We start from the raw sequence: 22,965 nt of genomic DNA, 5'->3' as shown, positions 1-22,965 counted from the left end.
TTCCTTTCAATTTATCACCCGATTTAAACATTTAGCTTGTAACACAATCCATTCCACTTTCCTCAGCCCAGCTTTAAAATACAGGTATGCTATATTTCAGCAGTAGAAGCAAAGAATTCTATGGAGGTCAGAAAGAAAATATTTAGAATACAGCTTTCTGTGGAGCATTCCACTGCATCCCTGCTTGCAGGAAGCAGAGAGTACTGCCCAGCACCCCAAGCCTGTGTTGCAGCTGGAAAAAACAAACAAAAAAAGGAGCAGTCTCCTTTAATGGTAGATTCGAGATGCCACAAGCTCACCAAGGCAGCTGAGCCTCCACCAGAGCCCTTCAGTATGAGTTATGCCAAGGGAACACACACCCTGTCCCCTCCCTCCCACTCTGCCATGCTTTTCTCGTGGGTCCTACTGCACACCCCTGAAGCCAAACCTAGACAAGATTGCTTGTTGAGGGCTCAAAGTATCCCTCACAGAAATGTGTCCTGAAAATGGATACTTGTGACTTTTAAAACACAGAACCATCAAGTCTCTTTCCCTAAGGGAAAACCCTGCCAGCCTGATGCCACAGGAGCAACTCTCTCTACACAGGTTCTTCCCAGCGAGCAGAAAGTGCTTCTGCAGTCTTTTTCCTCCAGTACATTGTACTGGATGTGGCTTTTCCCAAACCATTTTATGAGTATGGTTTGTTTACTAAAAGCATAATCAGAGAAGCTCCTCCAATTACTATTGCAACTATGCTAATACTTGGTAGGCATTCTGAATGTTTCAATACTTCTCTGCATCTACAATCAACAGATACACCTAAAGCATACTATATTTTTAAAGAAGGGACAGCCAACAGCACAGTATTCCCACAGGCAGGCTTGCAAGGAAAAGATATGTGGTAAATAATTAATTTTCCTAGGTTAACTTCAGTTCCAGACTAGTATTTTTGAGCATCAGTGCCATAGAAAGGCAAGGAATAACTCTAGTTTGTATTCTTGTCCAGTAAGGAGTTTTGCTTATGTGCAAGTACTGACAGTGAAAGTTTTATCATCTCAGGGACAGAAAAAGTAAAGAACACTTTTACAAGTCCAGTAAAATCTCTTCTGCAAAATTCAAAGAAACCAGAAGACTTTGCTTGGCGGCTATTATTTTTTAAATTATTTCCTTCTTTGACAGATAATGGGCCAAACACAGATAGAGGCTGAGCTCTGGTGTCAGACTGCAGCACACAGAAACCTCCAGTATAATCCATCCTACAAATAATTAAAGACATCATTCACTGCTTACCATACTTTCTTTTAGTGCATTACAGATGTTTGGCAGGAAGGGTGGGGACTATTCTAAACACAGGGAAAGGGCAGCACATTCCTGACAAATCTTTTTAAAACTGATCTTAAGCTTAGCAGTTTAACACAGCGAGGTTTCAAAAAGTTCATAAAATGTTAGAAATACTACCAGTTTATACTCAGTATTCATGGCTTGAAGTGACCAAGCTTTTACCTAGATTATCAATTGTGATCTAATTCTTTCTGCACTTCTATTTGATGCCTCAAAGGTGCTAGCAGATCGCAACAAAGAATAGTTCATAGAATCAGGAATAAGTTGGCAACAAAGAGAAGATTTTGCAGAAGGTAGTTCATTTTCCTTGTAAATGATTAATAAAAATGGACTAAAAATCTAAAAAACTATTTAAGAAACAAACTTCATTAACATATCATTTCTGCATTAATTTTCAAACAAACTGGGTGTTTATTAAGTAATTCCAGAGTTGCTGGTACCCACAGAGGGAATAGAAAAGCCTCAGGCTTAACTTCAAGTCAGGGAACTCAGTTTGATACCCCTGAAATGTTTCTTCCAAGTTTGATTTTATTTCTTGTGCTCCTAAACTGCCTTGACTGTGCAATCAGGAGCAAAGTTCACGGACCTCAAGATCTATTTCCTATCATTTCAGTCAGCTGAATTTTTGGAGGATCAGAATATAGTTATATATTTCTTTATAACAGAGCTGCATTACAACCATGATAAAGAAATGGGAGAAATGTTCTGCTCTGTTCATTACAATCAATAGATTATGCAGCTCGGTCACAAAGCAGAAGGAATTATGAAAAAGAAAGTAATCTTTAAACTATTAATATTGCCAGAACAACTTTTCTCTCAGATATGCAGACTCCCACCTCCCAGACACAGCTAATAATGTCAGAAGCTCTGAGATTCATATGGTCAGAATGACTAATATTTACATTAAGCAAATGTATTGCCATAGTAACATAGACACCACAGAGCTATCTACCTGCCACAGCTCTCTAAATTATTTAGCATGCCAATACTACAGTGACACTGTGTAAATGATCACATTCATTAAGAGCAGAGTATGTGCTGAAAAACCGAATGTTAGACAGCTGTATTTATTGCTAGGAAAAAAACAACAGCACCAGTATTCAGAAAGGAAAAGCAGAGAGGTATAGAGGAAGGCTCCAGCCTGAAACAGAACAACACACCTTTAAATTCTTCATCTAAAATCTGCATCCCTGTGCAAAGCATCTAAAATCTGCATCTCTGTCCCATAATCTCACTTATGGGACATAAGGTTGACCCACTGTGACCAGAATAAATTGAGATTTGAGTTATATTCCAAATCACATTTTTGGGATAGTCATTAAACTTGCTTGATTTGCATTTTTTATTGCCAAAATATTATTCTATGTTGTGGAGTTGCAAGAGTCAGTGCACAGAAAATAGAAATAACTATGACACACCCTCAGAACCACAGCTATTCTTCAACAGATTTATGGTGAGGAGAGGGTTGCAATACTTTGGATGATGGTCTACCACTTCCTCAAGCAGTAGATGATGGCAGGGATCTGAGTGGTTTGTGTAAGCCACTGTTCTCAAGCAGTTAAAGTTCTTGTTCTCCTGAGTTAAAGTTCTTGGAAACCTCAAGCACTTCCTGCACTATGGATATTTTCCCCTCATCGCATTCAATGGCAGAATCAATGACCAGTGGAGAAAACAAAGGACAGCTCAGGTCAACTCTTGCAACCAGATGGATTTCTCCCTAATTTTTATCAGCTAGAGCCCCTTCTTTTGTTGGACACAAATAATGTTTTTTCACATTTGTCTTTGAATTCAAAATAGCAAAGAAACCCCCTAAGAAGCATAGCATGAAGATCCAGGCACAAAATTAACCCAACCCAGCTCCAACCAATTCCTGTTCTCTCCGATTGTCAACGTATGTCAATGCAAGAGAAAGCTTTAAATAATTTCTTCCACTACATTTTTATGGAAGTCTGGCATACACCCATCTCTTATTATTCATTTGGACTAAAATGCCACAAAGTCATTTTAAGATATTAAAAGATATTTTCATGGCACTAGCAATAATCAAATCAAATCTCAAAACAATAGATTACTGTAACAGAGACTGATGCAGAATTTGATCTTCAGAGACAGAATTTTCAAAACAAGGAAGTGTTTGGAACATGCTCTTCTCCAGAGAGAATACTGCTTACATAACAAGAGTCTGATTTTCTTAAGGAAGTTACTTTAATTAAGAATTGTTCAAGAACTGACTTGATCCTCCACAGAATGTCCGGAAAGTACAGAGACCCTGTTCCAAAAGCAGTTTTAGAAAGCAGCCTCATGGAACGCAATAGCCAGACCAGTGAGGGTACCTCAAATATTGGTGCTGGAAGAGCACAGGTGTGATGAAGAACACCTAAAGGTTTACTGCTCACAGAGGTCAGGTCATCTGCCAGAAGTATCTAGATTGTGAACCTCTGTTTGGAGTCTTCACTCAGTATCCCATTTGAGATTGTGAATTTAACAGAATGTCTGCTGGTTTTAGAGAAACGTCTGTGAAGGATGAATACCGCTCCTAGGACTGTCAAAATATAAAGGATCATATGAGAAGCAACTGACTAGTGGACTAATTAGCAGTAAGGAATAGAATTATGCAAAGCCTCCAGATTCCAGGCAGAGCTATCAATTACATTTACATGTTACAAATCACCTTGCTGATGAAGTGCAAGCTGGAAATAGGAAGTCACCTTCAAGTATTCAGCACCTTAAAGCACATTTGTAATGGAGCCTGAGGGGATATCTGCTTAGTTGTTGGAATAATTTAAAATGTGCACTAATACTTGAAATGATTCCATGACAATTGAGTATTCAGCTAAAGTGGCTGAGATAAGCCTTGACAATTCTAGATAAGAAACGCTAAGCAATTAATAGAGGTATCCAAACACTAACCTTTAAATACACTTAGGCTGAATTTTCTCTCCCAACTTGTATCTTTCAAGCTTTTAACTGAGAACACTAGGAAAGTCAGTCCTGCTACATAAACCACAACTAATTCTGAACACAAACCCTGTGCTTTGTTTTCAAGCCAGCAGTGAGTAGATGAACCCAAAAAGCAACAGAACACAAAAATTGTGGCTGAATTTCATTAGGTTTGGCTCAGCATCACTACAACAGAATCCAAATTGTTTTCTACAGAGCAATTCAAGTAGCAGCAACACAAAGCACTCAGCTCCACAGGAGTCCCTCATGTATCAGATGTGATACCATTCACAAACTAAGTCTATGTTTCTGCATGAGGCTAGATTATGTCCCCTCACCAGCAGGGCAGTACAAAAAGCAGAAAAGACCTTGGCTCTAAATCCTGCTCAGCAATAACAGAAACATCTCTATTATCATTAGTGTGTCCAGCACAAATCCAAAACACAGCCTCATACTCGACATTGAGAAAACTAACTCTACCTGTGCTCAAACCAGCGCACTATGAAAATCCTAGACCTGCAGGGCACTTTGTCAAAGAACCAAGTAACTTCACACAAATCAGTTAAGAGCTGATACCGAGGTTTTGTTTGTTTTTGAGGTGTTGCAGTATCTGGGTAAATACAATTTGCAAGAATATCCCATGTGTTCAAATGATTCCTCAAAATTCACAGGAAACAACCACAGTGAAGACTCTAACTATAGCTAGGGACTGAGACCTTTTTTCATTTTTACTAGAAACCCAAAAAACCTACTTCCACATTCTCCCCTCCTTGTCAGCCAGGATGGGAATGGAAACCTTTGCCAGGGTTAGCTCAGCCAGTGGCCTCTCTCACCCTGGCAACTGCTTTTATACACAGCTGGAAGACTGAAGAGGTAGAGCAAAGCTTAGTATTACTCCCTCAAGCCCAGGACTTTACAAGGAATAGAGTATTTTCCCACTTTGCATACCAAAACAACTCAAACAGCTCCCTAGTGCAATGAACTATGTCCTTTTCCCCTTCCCTCCAGCCTCCACAATGAAGAACTATCATTGCTGTGTCCTCTGACAGAAACCTCCCAGCCAGACTCAGCACACAGGACTAATGTAGAAAACAAAACCAACCTTTCTTTTTTTTTTCCCAGGAAAAAGGCGATGGGATGAAGTAAAGAAAGACAAAAATGGAAACCAAAAGATAGATTTATATGACTTACAGTGATTAGAACACTAATCAGCCTCTTCTGTACTGTACATCAGGGATAAAACCCCCACCACCACCCTGCACATAGAGCAACACACACCCAAAACAATGCACACTGCTGTCAGGAGTTGAGCTGCTGCATACTTGATACAGAGGCAGATTTACTGAACAGGTATTTCTAAATTCATGTTCAAACCCCCTAAGTGCCATACCTAAAAAGCGTATCAAGTCCTCCATATCTACAACTTGAACATAAAAACTGCAGTTTGATATGCAGACATCTTTCTATTAAAAAAAAAATTGAACAATTACATATGCATTAAATAAACCTTACACCATAAATGTCCTTGATTCTTTATGTGCCAAAACATGAAAAAATAAATCCAACAAATCCCCCACAGAATAAAAAGCAAATAAACAAACAAAACCTCAGACATGGGACCAGCTTACTACACATTATTAAAATGCCAAGCACAGTAGGTTGTTAATTTTTCACTTGAAGTAACTGCATAACTTGGTTGGGGAATTATTCAGTTCTAAGAACTCTGTAGCCATTTCATTTCACCTTTCATTCTCTATCATCCACAAGTCAAAATCATGTATGCAGTTTAATGAAAAGTGCATAAGTCCTTGAATACCACATACAGATGAGCTGTGAGTGATTCTCTCCAAACCTAATAAGCAAGAAACCAAAATAAAAATTGAAATATAAAGATACTAGTATAAGCATAATAAGCCAGTGGTATTTTTATCAAAATGAAAAAATATTTTTCTTCTTTCTGTAAACCCAAGATACACTTTCAATCTTTTTGTCATCTATCCATGCTATGCATCATGAAGATAAATGATGATTAGTGAATGGAAACAGAATGGTGATAGATGAAAAACAGTGACACAGGAGTACAAGCAGCTTAAAGAGTACTTTGAGTATAAACATAAGTGTATGAGCAAGAAAATAATTACCTATATTCTACAGACAAACACAACACAGCCCTGGGGACAGATTCCTTTTCTGTGAACACCCTCATGCTAATAACTGTGCAGGAGTCAGGGTCTGGAAAGGATGCAGAGTCAACCTGTGGCAACTAAAAAATATTTAACCACAAGAGACATGCTTTTACCTGACGAACATAAGTCAGGAATCCCACCTGCAAGGATCCACTTGCAGGGATCCAACCACTCCCCTACAGACAATTTAAAGACAATTATTCTACATCATGAGATGCTTGCTGCTTTTGTATGCTACTACAGCTATTTTTATTAAGAGAATCAACTAAGATGATATACCATAGAGGTTTAAAAAGTAAGATGTAAAAAATATCACCCAACACAAATTCTCTAACTTGTCAAGAGAAGGGGAATGGGATCTATGTCCTCCAGAAGTATCCAGCACTAGGCTTGTCTCAATTAAATTCAAACCCATATTGTTTCAGAACACTTAAGGACTTCTGTGGAAACTAATAGTGACATGGTAAATGAAACATGCTGACAGAGCACATTGTCCTATTATTAGTAACATGCCAGGCAATACAAAACGAACAACACATACTTTAAAAACTGCACCTACACAACCTCCCCACTTTGCATTTTAGAAGACACAGATGTAAGATACACTGCCCTCTGCCAGTTCAGATGTTTTTCTGGAGTATATATTTGTAAGATAATCATGCAAACACTAAAAAAATTTCCATAATAATAGAAAAAATCAAAGCATTCATAAAAGAGAATGAGTAATTCTGCTCCGGATTTGTTGGTTTTGGTTTTGCTTTCTGCTTGTTTGAGGTGGTGTTTTTTTACTGTTTGGTTGAGCTTTTTTTGTTTTGTTCTCCCCTCCACACTCAGGAAGTGTTTCAGGAAAAGCCACAAGTTCTGAGCAGGGTCATTCATGAGAATGATGCAGCTGCTGACTTACCGTTCAAAAGTGCTGGACCTGTTTTACCTCATTTCTTTCAGGAAAGCAATGCAATGGGACAGTAACTTCATCTCCCAAATTAACTATTGTTGGATACCCAGCTCTAGGCAATTGGCTTACTCTGTGCAAGCACTTTATTCCTACCCTCCTACTTGTTTGTATTCTCAAAATGCAGCATATTACTCACTTTGACTGTAGTTGCTTCCCACATGTTCATTCATCTTAGTTTGTCTCACTGGATTTCTTCAACTGCATCTCATCAAACAGCCTGATTTTTTTCTTCCAGTTGCATGCTAGGCTTTCAGTGAAATGAAGGTAGATTTACACCAATGAGAGGAAAACAGAATGTAGTTGCATGGTCTTAAACTTTAAGAGGCAACAAAGCTTTCTAGGCTATGAATTTTAATACTCAGAGATTAGCAATTCATCTTAGTTTCAGTTGTATCCTTCTAGGACAGCCCAGTTATCTAGAGAATCCCTGACAGGTTTCTTACTAAAAGCATTGCTCCAAAAGCTGTGGTGAAGCAGCAGAGCAGTTCATGGCTCACACAACAAAGATGTCCTATCCCATGTCCCTGGCACACTCATGCTGTAGCTCCTCAGTTCACAAACAAGTCAGCTCAGCAACAGCTTCAGGGAGAGTAAAACAGAAAGGAGTAAGGCCACATCACTGCAAACTGGGAACAGAGGCTGGGGATGCTGTGCAACTGGCACCCTGGACAGAGACTCCATCAGCTCTTCTGCTTCTAGAATCATTCCACGGTTTTTATTACCATAACTGCATATTGAGAGTCAGCAAGTCAGATTCTGAAGACTTAGAGACAGTAATTAATGCCGTGCTAGCTCTTCTGCAATAATGTTAGAATAATTCAAACTTACTAACAGCAAACATGGTCAATATGTCACCAGAACTACCAGACTCCAGGTCTCATCTAATTCTGAACTGACTAAAGCAAGAGCAATATTCTCTGCCCTAGTAGCCAATGTACCCCTGGTAAGGGACACAAATTAATAAAGGAGATATAAGGAAACATCGTATGAACTGGACAAAAATTCATTAGATATACTGAATATGACTACTTAGGAAAACATTCCTAGATTAATCTCTTTTTGTAAATAAATCAATAAAAATTCCTGATTTTTCTAGAGTAAACTTTTCACATCCTTTCCTCTGGAATTGAAAGTGTTCTGGTTTCTCAAAGACTGCTTTCCTGTTTTATTTCTCCAAAATTAAACGTTCAACTCTGCATTGAGCCAGTTCCAAGCTAAACATGACCCTTGGAGGCCAGCAGATCTTCTTGCACCTCATCCCCCCAGCAGCTAAAAGTAGGACTGTGCCTCTCCCTACCTGGCCAAAAAGAAAAATAATCATGGAGAAAGCAACTCCCCATCTATTCTATCCCAGCCTCAAAGGTCCTTGGCACAGAGGGAACCAATTCCAAAATGCATCTACTATGGCACCAGTAAATAGACTGGCTCCCACCTTAAAATGCTCTTTGGTGTACAGCTGACACAGTTTTGAAAAGGAAAACAGACTGATAATGTTGCAGCCCTAAAATAAGAGAAGGAGCAGGAAAGTAAGCTGTTTCTCTAAGGCATAATACTTTTCTGACTTGCTCCTGGAATGATGCCTAGCAGTACTTCCTTAATCCCAGTAAAAAGAAGTTTCAGTCTTGCCATTCATAAATAGCAAAAATTTATGCTGAAGTTTCTGAGGTGCTTTCAGAAGAGAAGTACTTCAACTACTTTGGCTTTTGAAAGATTTTCCTGGCATCACGACCTTCCTTAGGACTTGGAACTGAAAGATTTCCTTGATTATCAAGCCCCCGCATCTGTTACCATAATTTATAATCCTTCATAAATTGATGAGGCTCCAGCTTTTTAATACTCTCTTTCATTCACTAAAGACACTATAACATTTCCAAAGCAGGGACCTATTAGTCCACAAATTTTTTGCCCAGTATCACATCAAAGCCTACTTACTCACTAGAATCACCCATAGGCCAGAGTGGTTTGAGAGCATTTTTAAATTAGAAGGTAAGTAATTAGATCCTTAATGACTGCACTGCAACCTAAATGTTAAAGTTACTGAAATCACATGTAAAAACTTCACTACCAAAGCCTCTTTAAAAGATTCACCTTTTCAGTTCCAACTGGTTGCTCAAGGGTGTACCTGAACAATTATATCATGAGGCTGAAATGAAGGTTCCTCTCTCCAGCACTTCCTACAACAGTAATACTCAGCTGTTGGTGTGTAGAAAGTATATTTTACATAAGTCACTTGAGAATCCACAACATTTTACAGATCAGTGATGTAATTTCAACAAACAGAGAGAACAAACTCTCAACTCCAGCAAAGCTCATTAGAATGAAAAAACAATCAGCAAAACTGATTAAATATCAACATCTTGAGATTAGGTTGAGGGGTAGGGACTTTTTAAATTACGTTGTTACATGTCTTTTCAGTATAAGTGGGTAGCCATTAAGTGTGAACAACCGTTACAAAGTGAAAAAAATGTGGTTGAACAAAATCAATATTAAGTGGTACTTATGCCAAGTTAGTTTGTAGTATCCCTTTTTATATCTGAAGGATCAGAAACTGCTTCAGTTTGTGATCCTTGAGATATAGCACTCAGCTATAAATTGATATAGTGATTAAACTAACTAACACCAACAGCTCTTCAGTGAAACAAATTACTGATGTTGGTAAAGTAAGTCACAGAGTAGTGCCAATCAAGTTAAAAAGTAAGAGGAATTTTATCTAGAAGAACATCTTTGGTCAAAGTTTCAATATCATTTCAGATTTGCCTCCTTCTGGGGTAGGGTACTCACCAAAATTTCCCCTTAGCAAAAGATTCAAGCAAAGGCATTCACATATTGTCACACACTGACTCTGTGCCACACCTACAAGACAGTGAGAGACTTTCCCTTCCCTGTGACAGGGGCTCACAGAGGTCTTCAGGTGAGGGAAGAGACGAGAATGTTCAGAAGGCATGATTTATTATTTTATGATATATATATATTACATTATTACTATACTAAAAAGAATAGAAGGAAAAGGTTCATCTCAGAAGGCTAGCTAAGAATAGAATCTAAAAGAATGATAACAAAAGGCAGCTCTCTCAGTCTCTGTTCTAGATAGCTCAGCCTTGATTGGCCATTAGTTATAAACATCTAAGATGGGCCAATCAAAAAATCTACCTGATGCATTCCACAGCAGCAGATAACCATTGTTTTACATTTTGTTTCTGAGGCCTCAGCTTCTCAGAAGGGAAAAAATCCCAAGAAAGGATTTTTAGTGAAAAGATGTCTGTGACACTTCCCCTTGAGTACTATGCTCCTATTAGGAGAGAGGCAAAAAACCCATGTGTTTCATAAAGCAGTTTCCGTGCAAGCTGCAAAAATAAAATCTTCAAATGAGACTAGTGGTCAGCTGCACATCTTTGCAATACACAAGAAACAGCCTTCAACAGAACAGCCTGTGTATAAAATGCACTGTAGCACTTCACTGGAAAAAAGGGGAAGCTCTCAAATTGAATGAACATAAAAAGAATACTACAATAAATCATATTGCAAACTACATGCTAGCTTCAATAAGCAATGTCCTTCAGGAATGCATTGTATTTTAAAATTCACTTCCACCTTTTGTTGGTTAAGATAAGCTACAGTTTATTTTAGTTAGTAGAGCTACAAAGTAGGATGAAACAAGTATTCTGCTTAGCTTGTATTTTGCAAACTGGAGCATGCATATGGCAATGGAATCAATTACTTTACTCCCACCCAATTCCTTCATTTTAAATCTCAAGCACTGCCAGAAAATCTCATTAATCTAATCTGGATAGCAAAAAGGTTTATTCAAATTTCCTTTTCAATAATGTTATACTTACAGTGTACAAATCATTGTTTTAAAATACAACAGAAATACTCAATGTGCACTTCACAACATTGAACTTAATATGAAACAAAGGCCACAAACACTGCTTTAAAAAGCCCAACAGTACACTTGCAGTAGGTGACAGATTAGTTTTTCATTAATCCAATTCTATTTGAAGTAAACCAGAGTTTTAAAAAAATCCTGTGAATCCAGAAAGTTGAATGACAATATACTTCTGTAGCTCTGAAATACACAATATGCAGAGCCCTTAAAAAAATTAAAATTACTATGTGATACACAATTTAGACACCCAGAACTTGGATCTTGCATTCTCCTCCCATTGGATAGCTCTTGCCATCTCTGTTCCTGCACAAGTGATAATTTGTGACAAATTATGGAACTCATTGTTACAGGCCATAAGAGTTACCAAAAGCACTGACAATTTTAAAACAATTTTGAAAGAAAAAGACAAAACCCACTGAATTTATAGAATGGAAAGACTACTAAATAAGACCATGGACTGGTCTTATTATATTATAATATAATACTTATACTCATCTTACTAAGTAAGATCATGGACTGCACATGGGCAGGGACACTGCCGTATGCTTGGACAATGAACATGTTCTCCTGCCCCCTTCTCTCCCACCAATTCCTTCTCTGAGGACAGCCTAACTTCAAAACCCTCAGTGATCCCCACTGCTCCATATACAGCAAATATATCAAACATTTCCATTGCTGGCTCATGAGCAAGCAGCTTGTCTGACAACAGCTACAGAGAGGTTTCTAAGATATGTTTCTGTTCATACCAACAGATTCTAGCACTGCAAAGCCAAATCAGAATCTAATCAACATTTAGCCTTTCAATTCAATCCATTCTTGCAGGCCCATATATTAACAGTATATCTTACTCCTCTTTCATTTAGTCCAAGTTTATATTTTGAAATAATAGTGCGTACTTTAAAACAATTTAACTAATCCACACTAGCTTTACCTGAAAATCCTCTTTGTCTTAAAAAATATTGGGATCTAAAGAACAATGATGCACAGGAAAACATGTGTCAACTGAGAATTTGATCCTTCAAGATTTTGTTCTACAATCTCATTTTGTATTAATCTTTTTCCTTCTAAGATAGCTTCTATAGCTAAGGTGGGCTTCTACTCTAAATTAAATGTAAAACCACTATGTTGATAATAATCAGTTGTACTATGTAAAACATGATCACTTTTTCCTGCTTTGCTTTTTTCTTTATGTATGTGTACGTATGTATTCTTTATGTGGTTTCTTTTTGTATATCATAAAATCTCCAAAATTCTAATCTCACATTAACCAAATCTCCTTTATTCAGAATGTTTACATATTCCCCTAGGTTTTATAGGGACACTACCAAGGACAATTTACCCTGATTTAGTACTAAGGTGTAGCCAATTTTGGAACAATACCTACTTACCATGTTTATTTCCATGAGCCCAAAGTTAAGAAAAAGAGTTGTCAGACTATGATCAGAAAACCAGTGATACCTTCCCATTTCCTCGTGCCAGTGGCCTCTATCCACCATTACACCCTGCTCACTTCCCTGCACTGTGCTTAGTTCTTCAGGGCAAAATACACACTTACCTAATTAAACTCAAGACACAAGCAATGACAAGTAAATCAAGATGGTTGGACAAAACATTCTCTATGACATACCCAGGAACTTTACTCACATTGTGTGACATATACACAAGTTTTTTCCTTGTTTATCTTGAGCTGAGAAAGAAAAAACACTTCATGCATTATGAAAGCCATGTATACATCTTTATATTCTGTGAATTACCAGGTGGATGTGTCCTTTACAGACCTCTCCCTCAGTATCACAGGGAAAGCAAATTTGTATGCTAGTGTACAGTGATGAAAGATTAGAAATCAGAACCATTTAAATTATTTATAGAACATCACTGATTCCTCAAGAAGGCCATGTGAAGTAGCCCTGCAACTGGCCCAAGGAATCCTATGAAAGAGTGAAGTCATGCAATAGCTATTTTCTATTAATATTAACATTTTGTGAAATTTAAGGCAGTCTAAAAATTACCTACATCCGTAAAACAGGATCTTCCTCTATAACAGTCATTTCTTTCAGTAACCAAGTTTTTACTGGCTTACTCCTAAGATGAAACTCACTGCTGAATGAAAAAGATGTTTTCCTCCCCACAAGTCTGAGTCTTCACAATTTTTATAATGAGAACAAACCCAAAACTCTACAAACTGACACCAGGAGAAAAAAATGCAATAAAAAATTACAAACAAACAAACAATCCCCACACCACAACTGAGGAAGAATACAGCTCAACGGAAGCATGATCCTAAGGTACTCCATATAAACTAATGGAATTTTTTCACTTTGTGTCTTTTGTCATTCTGAAATTCCAACTTGAATCTATTAAAGTCTTACTTAGAAAAGTTTAATTGAAAACAAAAACATATGGAACATATTTGTTCCAGATTAATATTTTCCAACAAAAAACACTACGTGTTTAATATAGCTGGGACTAGAATTGGTAATCACAGATATTTAACAATCTTAGACTGGATACTAAAGCTCTTGTGTTAAGGAATTAGGGGTTTCTTCATTACTGCTCTTAGCTAAAGCAACAGGAATCTGAACATACCAGTAAAATTGAGGAGTTACACAAACACAGAATAGGAAGAAATGAGAGAAAGACTCCACATCATTGTGTCGGTTCATGTCACTTCCTGCCACCGGTTACTGTATTGCCTTTCTATTAGCAAAACTAGAAGTCAGGGAAAGAAGAAACAGACAATGGAAAGCTTTACACTGCTAGAAATAAAGTTACAGAGTAAGGCCAGACTCCAGTTTAAATTAACAATTGTTGTTACTTAGTTTTCTCTCTGGAGAAGGAAAGAGACTTGTCTTTATTAAGCAAGATATTAAATGCTAATGCTACAAACAATCTGAAGAACTCTTACCTACAGCAACTGATTGACAAATAGTCACTTTGGCAACCTAAAGCTGCTTCCATACAGCCACAGAATCATGGATTAGCTGCAGGTCAGTACATGTAAAAGCTTTTACTCAATACATTTTGGATAAGGTGCCACTAGTCTTGGGAATATATAGTCCTTCCAAACATCCTGCTAGATGAGCTTTTAGACAAAGGCTTGATATTCCAAAGCGTTCTAATGATCTGGGTTTAATAAAACAGGTTTGCAACACTGTCAGAGTTGCCAATTTATTCAGAGAGAGGAAACAATAACATACTGAATATTTGGCAAGCATCAGACTTTCTACAACCCCTCAGTTTCCTAAAGATACTTTGATATGATATTCTGGAACCTTTTCTAAGCTATTACAGAGAAACCAGACACCTCCTTAATCCTTACAGAGCAGCACAGGTTAAGATGAGAAGAACAAGATCCTTGTTTCTCACTTGACAAAACGGTCTCCCATCAGCACCAAGAACTGCAACAAACAGCACCAAAAAAGAGTTGGAAGCACTACAGGAGAGGATAAAACCAGACACATGCTACATGAAAGGCTGCTAAGAGATGATGTTCATTTTCATAAAGCAAGTGTTTGGTGGTTCAGGAATAACAAACATGGCACAAGAGCTTACCAGAAAGTTAATACTGAATGATAATCTAACAGCTATTTGTATTTTTTCTAATCAATTTGAAAGAAAACCTGGGTATATAAAAACCAGGAACTAGTGGTTATTATGAAGTATCATTTCATATTTCTTCCCCTTTCTAATGTTGTTTGACTGGTATAAATGTTCCACCTGATACAACAAAAACAACTTGGGAAACGAAAACACACTGTCAGGTTTCCTGTGATTTCAAGCTTGTCTGTACTAATCCCAGTCTCATTTCACACCCACACATCAGCCTCCCTCCCTAGCTAGCTTGGGCTTCTCTTCTGTACACAGCTTCCTTATGACAATCTTGCAATTAACACCCACATCTCCTCCCTAAATGATGCCAACCCTTCTATGAAACATTCAGTCTATGAAAACCACACCCCTCTTTCATGCCCTTTCATCTGGCCCTTTTGCCAACTGAGAATAAGCATCTTTTGAGGAGGTGACTCATAAGTGTTCAGCCCTTTTCACTTTGTAAAACAGCTTATCTAATAAAACACAGCACATGTACAATGTTGAATCAAGAACCAAACAATATTCATGCTTGTAGATCAGGTTGGGGAAAAGACTTATCTGAATTTTCATCTGTCAGCTAACTAGTTTCACTGCAGAGTAAGATAAAGATGATCCAATGACAAGTCAAAGTCTAGGACCTCTGTCCCTTATTCAGCTTTTGTTGCAAAAGCTTTTCTAAAGTTTCTGTGCTCAATTTTTAAGCCCAGATAGAGAATACTAGTCTTTCATCCTTCAACTCCTTTTGTATCCTACATTGCATGTGTTATAGTCAGGAGAAAAAAAGAAAACATTCATTCTTCAGATGACAAGCATTTCAATTATTTCATATCCTGTAAGCCAAATAATGTGGAGACATTCTGAAACAAACAAACAAACAAAAAAAAGAGGAGTCTTGCCAAGTCAAGAAAATCCCAGTGTACAGGCAGCTGGGTTCTCATCAAAGAGCCACAGGTAACCTACCTCTGACTTACAGGGTACGTCGGTCACAATATATTTACTGTTCTCCAGAAGTTACAGGGCACTAAAAGACAGCTAAAGCACCTTTGATGATTGCTGTATATTCACTTCACATGTAAGCAATTACTGTGATTGCCACAGGAATATTGCACAATAGTTACACTGTACAGGTGTGAACACAAACAGAATTGAAACACAAAACATTGACAGGATGCTCCAGAGCCCAGGGTGCCTAAAAGCAGCTGCTGAGTGCTACTTGAGACTCCACCAGGCATCTGAAATCAGACTGAAGTCTCAAGCTCACTTTCCATAGGATGGGTGTCCACACCACAAAAACTGATTGTGACACCCAGCACTCCAAACAGCAAGCTCATGGCTCAGCAAACAGAGTTCTGTTTTGAGCTACTTATTACACACACACGCACACACTTATCTTACCTGCAATTAAAGCATGTCAACAGGTAAGCAAGGAAAAATTGGCTCTGGCAGTTCCTCCATTTGGTGAAGAATCTAGACTTAAAGTTTCTTCAGATTTCAGCAGCATTCAACTTTCCACTACACACAAGGAAAGGCAGAGAAAGTAGAAAAGTAAAAATTATCACTCTATTAACAAAAATCTGGCAGTGTAAAAACTGAGAAGGAAAAAACTCCATCTTAAAGAAAACAAGATAATAAACTCTTAAATACACAGGAGTAGTAGTAACAGAGCATATTTCACATCACAAGACACGTCCACACAGACAAGGTCAGAGCTTCCAGGCTTTTCACCAATATCTAGTGAGAAGCCCTTGAAAACACCAAGGGCATCATCAGCTAAGAGCCCACTCCACTGCAGAAGCAATCCATATTTGCCTTCCTTGATGCCTTCTGTTCACTGCTGCAACTTAAAATCATTTCCATCCATGCTGCAACCCAAAAACAATCATGCATAACACACTGAATAAATCTGAAGCAATTAAGAAACTGTTCTAGCTAAAAAGTAACCACTGGGGAAAAAAAACCCAAAAAAACACAGAAGCAGAAAGAAGTGGTATTACACTGAATAGTAAAGCTGACTACACTGCCAAAAAACTGATTACAGAACTCACTTTTCAGACAAGAAATGCATCATAACAGCATCTTGTTAAACAAGTTAAACACATGCAAGGGAGAAGGAGAAACCCACACCTTTCTGTCAACACTGAAGTAATTCATATTAAATTTATATTTGACATGTAACAAGGCTGCACACATACAGAAAAATGCAAGTATGAAAAGCATGTCTATTCATTTACACAGTGCTTAGCATTCAAAATTGATTTTACAGACATGCTGCTAACCTGCCTGACAGAAATTCCTCCAGACTACACAAATTAATTCAAAATAAGGAGACTGTCATTTTTCTGTGTCTTATAAGCAGGGACGTAAAACTCTGAAAGTTCTCAGTATGCTGAAAGGAATCCTGCAAAAATTTAGAAAGTATATACATCAAGGCAAAATTTTTTTTTATAAACGTAATTTTTAACCAAGAACTCATAGTTTAAAACAGGTTCTTAAACAGCTTTCCCACCAGGGGAGCATGAACAAAACAGCCAAAAATTAAGGCCTTATGGGAAGACTCTGTTTTTATACTGCAAATGTAACACGGTTTCAGTACATACGAGACTACTGACCCCTAGCCATTTCATGCTCCTGAATTTCAGGGATGATTATATCAGGTTCCTCCACAGATGTAACCAGAAATTTCATGAGGAGACTTTATCATTTTCCCCCTCAATTACAACAAAGAGGTAGTCCTAAAAATTAGGAATTTCCAAGTGAAATGGTAACAGGGTCAATCTCTCTATCCTCCAGATCATCTCTAAAACGTTTCCTGTAGTAAAGTACTGTTCACGAAATTCTACCTCGTTAACCCTGCTATTTTTAATATATTTTCTTATTACTCAAAATGTTTACAAGTGAGGGCTCTAAAGGAAGGAGATTTCTCCATAATTTTAATTAATACTAACTTCTCTCCTGTTTGCTTCATACATTTATCGCATCTGGTCATAAAAACAAGGTTCCAAGTTTATTTGTTAAACACATTCTCCCTATTTTTGTTTTGCTGTATCATTTATCTGGGTAAATTTTCAAGTGGAGCCTATAATTATGTTCTTGACCAGATTGTCTTTTAGATTAAACAATTATTTTTTCCCTTGGATTATCTTCTTTAATTTGCAGCATAGCTTAAGAACTATTGACATACACATAACAAAATAGGTATAGTCTAAATGACATCCTCATGTTTGAGGTTTTCAAGTTGATCAGCCTGGTATTTTTATTTCCTTTTACTAGACATGAAATAATCCATCAGAGGGAACAGAAAAGAAGAAAAGGGGGGAAAATTAAAAGAGAAATTGCCGCTACCCAGAGTCCAAACTGAAGTCCTAAAGGTAACACACAGCCTCTATAGAAATAACTCTTTCCAGCCTATGTGGGAAAGGAGTATGCAATAATCATCTGTGGAGGGGCTTGAAGCAAACAGAATTAAGAGGGCATTGGGGGAAGGCAAAACCTCTCAGCATATTTGTTTTAAAGATTCCAGCAGGCTTCCATCTAAACATCATCTTTTATCTAGAACCTCAGGCCTGAAATTGAAAATTGGTACAAGGGACTGAAACCAGAGCCAATGAAGAACAGACACATGAGGGACAATCCCATTTCTGACATGGCTAGTGCATGATTTCAAATATATACTTAATAAAAAATTACAAAGTGGTGCAATATTATCCAAACTTATTCAGTGTTTCAGCTTCAAAGTCCTGCAAGACTGACTCAATGAATCTTTGTTACTACTACCGAGGCAGTAAAGAAAATCACAAAGGCCTGTTCTTTTGTAGGCTACAAAAGTTCTTTTGTAGTCTACAAAAATTTCTCTATGACATGCAGTTAATGTGCAGGTTTTAGAGAGAAGGCATTCAGAACATGGAATGATTCCCTGAACCAACATATATAAAAAATCTAAATCTGAAACCAAGCTATGGAAGATGTCCAGAACCTAAGTACCTTCAGCTTCCCAAATAATTTGGGGAAAAAAAAACCAAAAACCCACATAAAACCAAACCCACACAGATACCCCTTAGATTGAAGTGCAAAAGAAGACTCAGTCTAGTGTATGAAAGAACAAAAATTTGAATAATTCAGGAAGTTCCAATTTTGAATCATCCTTTTTTAATATTATTTTTAAAAGCTGTAATTAAATTAAAGAAGCATGGTGATAATTGAACTGAGAGCTTCCTGTAGTTGTGGCCCAGGAGAGTCATATTAATCACACAGTATCACCAGTTTAGAATTGCCAGATAGGAAATAATACATCCTTATCTCCAGGGAGCACTGACACTGCGATCTCTTTGCAGGGACTGACAAACCACTTCTGCCAAGCACAGTCTTGCCTTATGTAACATTCTTGGAAGAGCAAATATTTTGCTTTTGCATCAAATACACAGCTTTTTAAAAGCAGGCAACCAGGTAAAAAATAATACACATCTGCATTCTGTATCCTGGATGGTAAGGAGAGGGAACAGAGAGAGAGAGATTAAAAAGGCTCTGCCTTCTCATTTCTGAAAACTGAGACAGGTGAGGAAAACATAACATGGTAGAAGAACTGCTCAAAAACTTTGGACCAGACACAAAAATGTTATATTTTATCTAATATTTTCTATCTCATGTGATTTATATGAATTTTATATATTTTCTGGATCACAGTATTCATACAAACCATATGATTCATAATTATAGGAATATACTAAAAAATATATATCTCAGCTCACATTGTTTCGATAGCCTGAAATTCTGTCCTAAAATGAGAGTGGTGAGGCATGCATATTAAAAAGCTTTAGAACATAATCAATTCTTAGTAGTACCCTTCGTGAATTAGGATGCTCTACTTTGTATTTTGAGATCACCAAATCATAACAGACAGCAGTTTTCAATGTTTCCTCAGTCCACAGCAGAGCAGACTGTCAAACTTTCTTTTAACAGGCAGATTACCAGGACACTCTCAGAATGGCAAAACCCTTTTCAAGGATTTATACATTCTCTCTGTCTCCCTCTGTTTTGTTGGGGTTTTTTTAACACAATTAATTTTGAGCTCAGGGTTATACTGCATTTTATTTGAGAGGAAAGTTGTCCTTAGAGACTGTATTGCATCCCATGCATCTTAACCTACACCACTACCCAAGCTGGATACTATGAAAGATGCATAGCTTTGTGGCTTGGGAAATTCAAATTGCTTTCCTTATCTTTCCCCTTCATGTGAAAGCCCAAGAAAATAATCCTAGAAACCACAGTCCACAGATATATGAATCAATACAAATACTCCCAGTAGCAACAGATACCATTCAAAACAGCAGATGGACTTTAAAATATTAAGAGGGAAACATGTTCTGGTTTCATACATGCATGAATTAAGATAACAAACACATCATAGAGGTGATATCTCCTGGGAAATCTCCCTCTGTGAGTAACAAAACAGAAATCTTCTAAACTGTTAATTTTACATAAAAATGGGCCTATTTGCTTTTGATTTAAAGATCAGTTGACACTGCAGGGCTTCCTCAAATCTTTGTTTTCCTTCTGCTATTCACAGTTTTGCCGAATAACATGCAGCTGAAATTAAACCTATTGTTTAATGTCACTGTTGTTATCCCTATCATTTGGACAAGAAATATCATGCAGTGAAGAACCCTTTCTGCTTTGGACTGTTACTGGGCAAATAATTAAAGAAAAAGAATTCGTGTATTCAAATAAACACAGGCTACGAGGGCAGCACAATAGAGGGTTGTTAACAACATACAGCAGATTACATGAAAGAGTTTTCCAAATTTTCACTAGCATAAGCTGATTAAATCTGCGTGGCAGAGAGCAGACTCACAGAGGTCTGGAAGCAGTAAAACCCTAGTGGCTTGGATGCAACACCACACAAATATGAAAAATTGTTTTCAAAGCTAATCCGGGCATCTTCACACCACATTTCCTTGCACTCCCTGTTCTAGGATTTGCTCCTGCAGAGCCAGTGCGGGTACATGCTGGTAGCCATGTGGGTACATGCTGGTAGCCATGCCCACAGTCATTTTTTTGTGTTGTTATCTCTAACAGGGAGTTTTAGCTACTTTTCAACAGCCACAGCACTGTGAAGTCTCCCTCATCTACTCCATGCAGGTGAAAATGAAAAAAAAAAAAACAACAGAGAAAAGAGGCATAATGTTTTGATACCTTCTAGATCCTCCCTGTCAGTTGAAATATAAGAGTAGAGGTACTGCAGTGAATTCTCAGTACTGTGCTCTCCCTGGATTTTACACATCATGATGCACCACAGTAACCATCTCCGTTTTTTACTCAAAGGATAAAAAAAAAATCACCTCAAAGTAATCTCATCCTTCCCCCTGTGCCATGGTAACACACATCATGTTTCTGTCACAACTCACAGCTGCTTTCATTACCTGTTCTTAAAATCATACACAACTTTTTCTGATAATATATTCCAATGCAATTCCGTCTTACCAAGCAAGGAAAGAAAACAGATCACTGTGAAAAACAAATTTATCTCATACACTTAGACAAACCCTCACTTTCTCATTTCTCCACTGTCTTCTTCACTTCTTTGAAGCTAAAATAACAGCTCCCATTTTATTCAGTCATTCCTCCAGACATCCAGGTATCCTTACTGCTCTTCTCCAGACTCCCTCCAATGGGTTCATATTCCCTTCTTTTTTTCCTTTTAAATTATTTTTTAATTAATTCCATCTTCAAAACATGACACTACATCAATATTGGCTGGAAAGATTAGTTCATTTAACTTGTAGAACATATTTCTATTTACACATATGTGGTGCAGACACAGGATCCCACAGCAAGAACTGGAAAGGTCCTTAAGGTCAACTGAAACAAGCCTCAGAGAGAAGCATTTGGTCCTTCTCACCTTCTCCGACTGCTCCCATCAAACAGGAGGCAGAAATTACTTTAAAGAAGCCTTTTGAAATAAGGAACTGTGTTACAGGGGTTTGCAATACAAACTTCAGTCCCAACCTAAGAACCAGCTTTATTTAAGAAAACCTTCTAAGAGCAGAATTCAATCATTTTGATTGAAGATATTCTTTAATTTTACAATTCTATAACAATGTTGATTCCTGTTATTCTTCTTATCTACTAAAATATATAAATCCTTCCTGTATATATCTAAAATAAACCTCTCACCCCTCAACAAGAACACTATCTCATTAATCCATTTCTGGGGAAAACAATGTTTTTCAAGCAGTTTAGCACTTGCCCACAGTCAATTCTTTAATAAGAATGAAATTTTGACAGTTTCTATAATAGAGTCAAGCTACCAGAGACCTACTGCTTCTCGTCTGTTAGCGTTTTGGAAAGAGAAATTCTATTAATCTAATGGTTTAATCTTAAAAATAAAATCATATGGGCTACCGCTTATTTCTTTGTAATCTTCTACTGCTTTGGGAGGGTTTAATTCCCAAGAAAAATACTAGAACAGATAAACAACTGAGTCTACAGTTGCTCATTTCCACTTGCCCCTTGCCCCTGACACCTGTACAGACAGACACTACAATCCCCCTTCTCAGTGGCACAGCATTACACATACCCTCCATGAGTTAAGTAACTGCAGCAGCTCAAGGATTACATCAGCCAGCCCTTACTCTTTCAACAGTGTTTTTGTAAACACTTCAAACTTAAACTTCCCTAACTGCTCTAAAACTCACTCTTTCCTCACACCAGCTTAGGGTTTTAGCACTTGCCTTGGACATCATGTTCCCCTCCAAATCCTAGTATCTTTTATTGGACCTGAGGTGAAGAAACAAACAAAAAAGTACCTCAGCCTGCTTTGCATTATCAGTCCACAGCTCCACTAGTCAAACAGGAGCAAACCTCCTCTGACTTTCTTTTCACTAACTATTTCTATATCGATTTCTCATTATTCTTTTCAAGTTGGCCATTCTGAATTTTTAATTATATGTATGTGTGCTTTATTTTTACACTTGTCCTTGGCAATCCATCAGGGAATTCCTTTCCCTCCTTCATTTGATGTTGAAGGGCTCACTAGTAGCGAAGCCAGCCTTTCCCTACTTTTCGTATTTTCGTCTGTGAAAGAATCGTTT

At 37.6% G+C, this 22,965-nt stretch overlaps 1 protein-coding gene across 1 annotated transcript in view; it reads right to left on the bottom strand.

Moving 5' to 3' along the window:
• Positions 1 to 22,965, bottom strand: part of FHIP1A (FHF complex subunit HOOK interacting protein 1A) — a 78,926-nt gene that overhangs the window by 48,689 nt on the left and 7,272 nt on the right. The window contains exon 3 of the mRNA XM_036381476.2: positions 16,274 to 16,390. The gene's annotated coding sequence lies outside the window, so the exon portion shown is untranslated. The remainder of the gene's footprint in view (positions 1 to 16,273; positions 16,391 to 22,965) is intronic.

Source organism: Molothrus ater, chromosome 4 (genome assembly GCF_012460135.2).
Source record: "Molothrus ater isolate BHLD 08-10-18 breed brown headed cowbird chromosome 4, BPBGC_Mater_1.1, whole genome shotgun sequence".
Lineage (NCBI taxonomy): Eukaryota > Metazoa > Chordata > Aves > Passeriformes > Icteridae > Molothrus > Molothrus ater.
Note: the sequence above shows the minus strand (reverse complement) of the source record. Positions and strands in the feature narration are given on the sequence as shown.